Source organism: Hermetia illucens, chromosome 1 (genome assembly GCF_905115235.1).
Source record: "Hermetia illucens chromosome 1, iHerIll2.2.curated.20191125, whole genome shotgun sequence".
Taxonomy (NCBI): Eukaryota; Metazoa; Arthropoda; class Insecta; order Diptera; family Stratiomyidae; genus Hermetia; species Hermetia illucens.
The window spans coordinates 17,579,174-17,586,262 of NC_051849.1; the positions used below are offsets into that span (position 1 = coordinate 17,579,174).

General features: G+C 43.6%; 1 protein-coding gene across 1 annotated transcript in view; it reads right to left on the minus strand.

Moving 5' to 3' along the window:
- The window catches only part of LOC119659012, a 61,445-nt gene extending 55,357 nt beyond the window's left edge, over positions 1-6,088 (minus strand). The window contains exon 1 of the mRNA XM_038066911.1: positions 5,791-6,088. The gene's annotated coding sequence lies outside the window, so the exon portion shown is untranslated. The remainder of the gene's footprint in view (positions 1-5,790) is intronic.
- Between the last annotated feature and the right edge of the window lie 1,001 nt (positions 6,089-7,089).

Below are 7,089 nucleotides of genomic sequence, written 5' to 3' on the forward strand. Positions count from 1 at the left end.
AACGGCTCCGATTCCCAAGATTTCCATACACGTGGAAGTAGCAGATCTGCAATAACTGCAATTGCTGCGATAAATAACTCTGCGGGGATAAAATCAAACAGAACAGCTTTACCTCGTTTGAGTGCATTGATGCCCGAATCGTGGATGAGAAGTCGACCGTTAATGTCCTTCACAGCACCATCAACGGCCTTCAGCGTCCTATGCCAGCCTTCCAGCATCCCGCTGGTTTGCAGGGAGTACGCTGGTCAGTAATGACGAACTGCTCAGTAATGACTTCGGCCGAAACTCCAAAGCGTGGGATCCATTCCAGAAAAAAGACCTCGCGGCACGATTGTGCGGAAACGTCAACCAGAGGTATTGCTTCAGGCCACCGCGTGAACCTATCGATGATTGTGAGGCAATATTTGAAGCCATGCAAATCTCACCAGGGGCCAAATATGTCGATGTGGATCCTGTGAAAACCCTTTGTAGACCGAGGGAATGAGCTTTCTTTCTGTACGTGCTTGGTGACTTTATACCACTGGCACGTGATGCACTATCTGGCCCAGGAATTAACGTCCTTGTTAATTGAGGGCCAGAAATATTTTTTAGTGACAAACCAATTCATTGTCCGAATGCCAGCGTGCGCAACATCGTGCATTGCATGGAATACTTCCTTGCTAAAAATGGCCGGAATATATGGCCTAGGTCTCTTTTCAAAGGCAGAGTATTTTGGAGGTTGAACCGAGAAGGGAAAACTCCCGAAATTTATATTTGGAGTTGTCCCTGAGGCTCTGAAGCATTACATCATCCGAACACGTGCTGGAAGGCCGAAGTAAACTGACTTATGAAGCTCAGGTGCTTCTGCTTAAAAGCGAAGGTAACAGGCTTGTGCCTGCCTTCTAGGGATTATCGCAAGTTTTTTTTTGCCAATCGCGATCGTAGGTGCTGTAGTTCTGTTGAGCTGAATTCAATTTCTTGGAAAAGAAGTTTCCGGAGCTACAGGAATTTGACGGTACGTCTTGGCTAGCTAGCTAGCAAAGTTGTGCCCAAAGTCGTGGATGAGTGGTATGGGAAAGCGGTCACCACATGGTCTCCATTCGCCATTGGGCTTTGGAACTATGTGTAGTAAAGAAGACCAGCTGCTATTTGATGGTCTGCAAATACCCTGCATTAAAACGATGTCTAATTTTTTCTTAGCAACAGCGAGTTTCTGAGGTGTTGATGGACGCACCTTCAAGAAGAATCAGTAGTGCGGATGGTGTACTGTACGTCATCCTTAGATGGTTGCGAGAAACTACTTTCAGTAGTTATGTTTCTATATTTTTGAAGGAGCGGGCGAATGCGACGGTCTACTACTTCTTCAAAAATGATTGAAAGACTGACAGTTGAGCAGGTGGCAAGTTTTTCTGAAAACCTTAGCGATGTTACGGGATCTATAAAAGACCTATCCAAGTCGTTATTAAGGGTTTGTACCCAGTAGTGACATCCCTTAGGCTGGTAAGACAGTGTAGAGGTGCACTAACCAATGCTCAATATGCTCAAAGTTACCCTTCTCTGGATTCCTGGTTATAGGAACACAGATGAGAATGAACAGGCCATCGGAGCTCTGCTTTGCCGTCGTGGCTCTCCTCTCGACAGTGGACTATGTATAGTGGAAAGTACTCTCACTGCTTGACAGACGCAGACTCCAGATAGCCAAGCCTCACCATCTGCGCTAAGTGAAGGAGAATGTGGCCACGGGATACTGGCCTATTAGAGATCGTGCCTGCAAGTTCAGCATACCCTACAATTTCCATTGTCGAAGTTACCGAGAGAGAGGAGAGACCTTTAGACAATACCTTTGCAATGGCCCAGAAGAGACGACGACAGCCTAAAAAGTTGTCTCACCAGGCCTCATGAGAGGGAGTGGAAAAGGGAGATTTCCCTTGGGCCCGAGACAAAAATTTCACTGAGTTTTGGTTTGCGGTTCGAAGGATGAATTGCTTGACCAAATATTTTTTGTAAAGCGTAAATTCAACCATATCACGCAAGCAGGCCTGTCGAGGGGGAGGAGGGAGAGGTGTCCAAGTTGGTAGAGCAGTCCATCATGCAATTGCAGATTTTGAACAGAGTACATATATCAAGGAAAATACGGTATTACTGCAGGGAAGGGAGATTGAGAGAGCGGAGTCGCGACGGATAATCCACCCCTGGAAGGTTTTTTTGTAAAAAAGGATCCAGGTAAATTTGCGATGTACAACTTCAAGAGCGCGCCAGTCACGGAAGTGGAAGGGGACGGACTACACAGCAATATTCAAGGGTGTTTCTAACAAGAGAGTTGAAGAGTATTAAGGAGGGCTGAATTGAGATAGAGCCGGAGGAGGGACATAGGATAAAACCAGACATTATGGAGGCTGTATGGATGATGTCAATAAACTGGGAATTGAAGCGAAGTTTGTCGTCGAATATTTCAGCCAGGTCTTGGAATGAGGTCAATAGTGAAAGGGGTTGTCCACTAAGAGAATAGGGAAAGGATGTTGGGAGGGTTTAAACGAGTAGCACATCCAGTAGCATTTGCTGAAATTCAGTGTCAGCTTGTTGACCGAGCACTAACGGACCAGATTATCAAGGTTGGACTGCAAAGAGAACATAGTTCAGCGGAGACAAAAAAGAAGTAAGTAATTTAAGGTCGTCTGCGTAAAGCAAACACTAGGAGGTGAGGATGGAGACGAAGTCATTGATAAAAAAACAGGAATAGTAGGGGGCAAGTATTGAGCCTTCGGAAACACCAGAGGAAGGAAAGAAGGAATGAAATGAGTAACCATGAAACGAAACTCTGCAGGAACGGTATGAGAGATAGGAGGAAAACGAGGAGATGATTGAGGAAGGAAATTTGAGTAGAGAGGATTTAGAGAGGAGAATATTATGGCCAACAGTATCAAAGGCTTTGAAGAAATCAGTATAAATAGTATATACCTTCTGTTGTGAATTAAAGTATTTAGCTACGAAGTTGGTAAAGACCAGAAGGTTTGATATAGTTTCACGAAACCATGCTGCTCTTTGACAATGGGGTGGCCGAAGTGCGTGGTCAACCAGTCGTTCACGTATCTTTCGCGGATTTTGGGCAAAAGGAGAGGAAAAAGATGGGGTGGTAGTTCACAACGAGGGAAGGGTCTCCGCTCTTGAGGATAGGGATGATAAGGGCCTCTTTCCAGAGATGGGGAAAGTAGCGTTTTGCTAGACCTTTGTTGTAGATTATACTCAGGAGGAAGGACATGTGTCTTCTAGAGTTAAGAAGAAAGAGGTTAGAAAGTCCATCGGGGCCAGGTCCGACATTGAGGTCAAGATTACCAATGAGGAATTCAACCAAAGAAAGCGTAAGGAGAGGAATGGCTAGAGATTCGGAGCAGCCTGCAGTGGAGTGGTCGAGCGAGAAAACAAGAAAGACAAGTAGATGCAGAAAAGGTCGCATGATTGTTGTCGAGAGTTGAGAGTGGAGTCAGCAAAACTGTTGAAAGAAGGGAGAGATTGAGTGGCATTAGCGAAGTGTGGGAGTGTCTATCCAAGTGTGGGACCAAAAGGGTTTCAAGTTACCGCGGGCAAGGACAGCTTTGATGCTCAATAAGTACCTTTTATGCGTTCCATCGACTCTAGATACAGTGGAACGCATAGCCTTAAAGTGAGCAAGGTCAGCGTCATTCTTAGAAGCCCGAAACTTCTTCCGCAGTGCATGTTTCAGGCGAATGTTATTAGGGATCTCCGTTGTGAACCGAGTTCGGTACGAACGCAGGCAAGCAAGGAAAGTTGGGAGATATCAGGATAGGAGATCGGACAGAATATTGTAAAAGGTGCTTAGAGCTCGATCACATGGTGGGTTGCTTAATATGTGAATCTAGTTGAAAGACACTAAAGCGTCTTACCGCTCCTTATTGCACCAGAGATTCGTCGAGCACTTTCCAAAATGTGACATGTGACTGTGCAACGGATCACAGACCACATTACTACCAGCGGCACGATCCCGGGCGCCATCAGGAAACGTGTTCGACTTGAGGTCATCACGGAAACTAGTGACCAAGAGTTGATGGAGGCAGAGGCAGCGGCATCAACAAGACCACGCCGCACGTGATTATTACCCTGATTTGACCCAGGCACTCATTCACAGCTAAGTCAACTGGTATCCGACATTAAGTCACGATGCAAATTCCACCGCCATCAATGCATTCGCATTATTTTATTCTTTATTGTCATTTTTCTTTTCTTCTATACTTTCGATAATGCTACTGTCGCGCAGCAGGATTAACAACATTCGACATTGATTTCGAATGTTGTTGATGCGGGCGGATAGATGACGCCGCCGCGCTCTCCGCGGCTTTTTAGAACTCGCCACGAGAGTAGAGAGCCAGCGGTGAAAAGGTTCCGTTGTTTGGAGCCAGAGGGACCGCATGGAGAACAACCGATCTCTTCTGCTCCAACCGCCGGCGTGATCACACGCACTCTCGCGTAGTAAAATTTAGAAAATATATTATATATTAAGTGCGCCTCTGCTTCATGAACCTAAACTTTCAATTTATGCTTTTCTCATTTCTAAATAAATATGATAGTTTTCAACGTTTAACAAGCTTAATGTCTATGAATTTAGTGCAATTTTAACGAGTGGTTAATTCAAGCAGATTTAGACGCAGTTAACTGTCTGAGAATTCTTTCGTAGATGGAGGAGATTCAAAACGAATGTTATCATTTTTCATTGTTTTGAAGGTGGAAAATTTACCCGGAAAAATGGATTTACTTGAAACTACTACTTAGTCTCTCCAGTAATCAATAGCCGGCGAAGGTGCTGCATCATGGAACTATTCCAGGTGAAAATTGGCTGGACACCGAAAACTATTTTGGCGACTTAAATTTTCAGATACATATATCTCGCTTAACAATATGTATCTCTAGATAATATAAATCTTTTCCTGACAAACATTTATGAAATAGAAATCGTTCACTATCCAGAACCCCAAAGCTACTTCTACCGAAAGGACCACATCCGTGCAACACCTACGTACTAAATAAAGGAACAGGAAATTCCACATGAGATCGAGTGCTCAAAAAAATCTCATTCATCATCCGAAAGCACAAATAGATAAAACGATAACAGTACGACTGATTCGTGGAAGTACAAGGAAGAAAATTGGCTTTCAAGCAATACAACAAAACAGGACAAAAGGACATTTCTTGAATTTCATTCTCTAGTAGAATTGTAAATAAACCTTTGAATGCAAAAGAAAACTATCGCAAAGACGGAAGCGCTCTGAGCCTTCAGAGCATCCCTAAGAATTAACGAAGTGTGAATGCTCAAGATCTAACATTATGAGAAGTGGAACACTTCAGTGCATATGTATATTCGTTCACCTTTTCCACACCTTTTTCCTTCCTTCCGCGTGTCTTAGATGTAATTATAAATGCTTGAAAATAACGGACCGGAAAAAGCGAACGCCAAGTGCAACTTCTGCATGCAAACTCAAGGATCAAGCGAACGTTAATTGCGGCATTTTGCAGTATATTAAGCTGTTTCCGGTTCGGAAACCGACTGTGTGCATTCGATATAGAGGAAGCACTTAGCCAAACAGCACTCTCCCAAATAAGGAGCCGACATGTACCCATATGAATGTACGTCGACATGTATACCTACATATGTGCATACGTCCGCGTCTACAAATTCCGTGTCAGAAAGCCTGCAGAAAGCGTCTAGCCAGCCAGAACGTGTCCCCACAGAAAGTACCCATGAGGACGATAAAAGCTGGACAAGACACCAACAAGATTGATTTTAATGTTTGCACTCACCTTACATTGCAGATTGGTTGATTCTGCCAAGTTTCACTCGATCCAACACCTCTATCAAACCTGACTCTCTCCTAATTAACAAGATCAATTTCACTCTGGACCACTGATACCTTTCACCGAATAAATTGTCCACAGAATAGAAATCAAAAAAATTTCACGTTCAATTTAGAATGACAGAAAAAGATAAGAGAGAAGGAAAATTCGCGGAAAATAGCGAGCAGGAGCGGGGTTTCATAACGTTATACATTCTGTGACTGAATACTGAATGATAGCCTCCGCAAAGTGTCAGTGAGAGGCTTTTCCACTATAGTTTCCACGAGACAACGCGAAGCTTGAAAACACTTGTATCTGATGGTACTCTCCCTCCTCTCCCTGTTTTCACCAGAACCTATCGAGCATTTCACTATGCTTTCCTTATGCCATGCATTCAAAAGTTTTTCCCTCCCGTATGATTTTTGTCGCCGGCGCTATTACAATATGCTTTCCCGACTCTAGGATCGAGTGCGCATGCCACGATTCTGACCACTTTCACCCCACTTTGATGCCACTTGTATGTTTGCCGGCTTTCCATGGAGTACCGATTTTTTACGGAAAAGCAACTTTAGTCGGAATTGTTTTGGTCAAATTTTCTTTTACTCAAAAGATACAATAGGGGCATATATATAGTAGGAAAACGTTTGGACTGTTATCCACTCCCCTGAGGAATTTCTAAGCCAATGAAAAGTGAATTTCCTTTATAGCATTACTATAGCGAAAAAAATGGAAAATGGACACATTTTTGGATGAAAACGCTAGAAACATTTTCCTAGTTTCTTCTTACCATAAATAACTCTCATGGTATACAAGAAATTTGACATAGGATAATGAAATGAAAAAACTACGCTATAGGTGAAGACACGAAATGTTGAATGCAATTCGATGAATTGCTCCGGTGGCTGAAAACGTGCCAATAAGGAAACAGATGATTGACACGAAACGGAGGCGCGAACACTACAAGGAGGTAAGGTTTCCGAGACCCGCTTTAGATAAGACAACTGATCACCCTGATGATACTTTAAGTTTTGAAGCCTTTCTCATAAGAGACCCTCAAATTGCGACCAACCATGTCCTCCAAATCATATTGAACCGTTCGGTCTTTTACTTTAACAAACTTCTGATCCAGCTTGGCACGTTACTTAGATTGAAAATCTCGCTTACAGATGCGATTCGCCTACTCCATCAACACTCGGACATAGTAGCCTCCATCCGACAGAAACTGGAACCGCCTACGGATGAAACTCCATGCAAACCTCGTCCTGT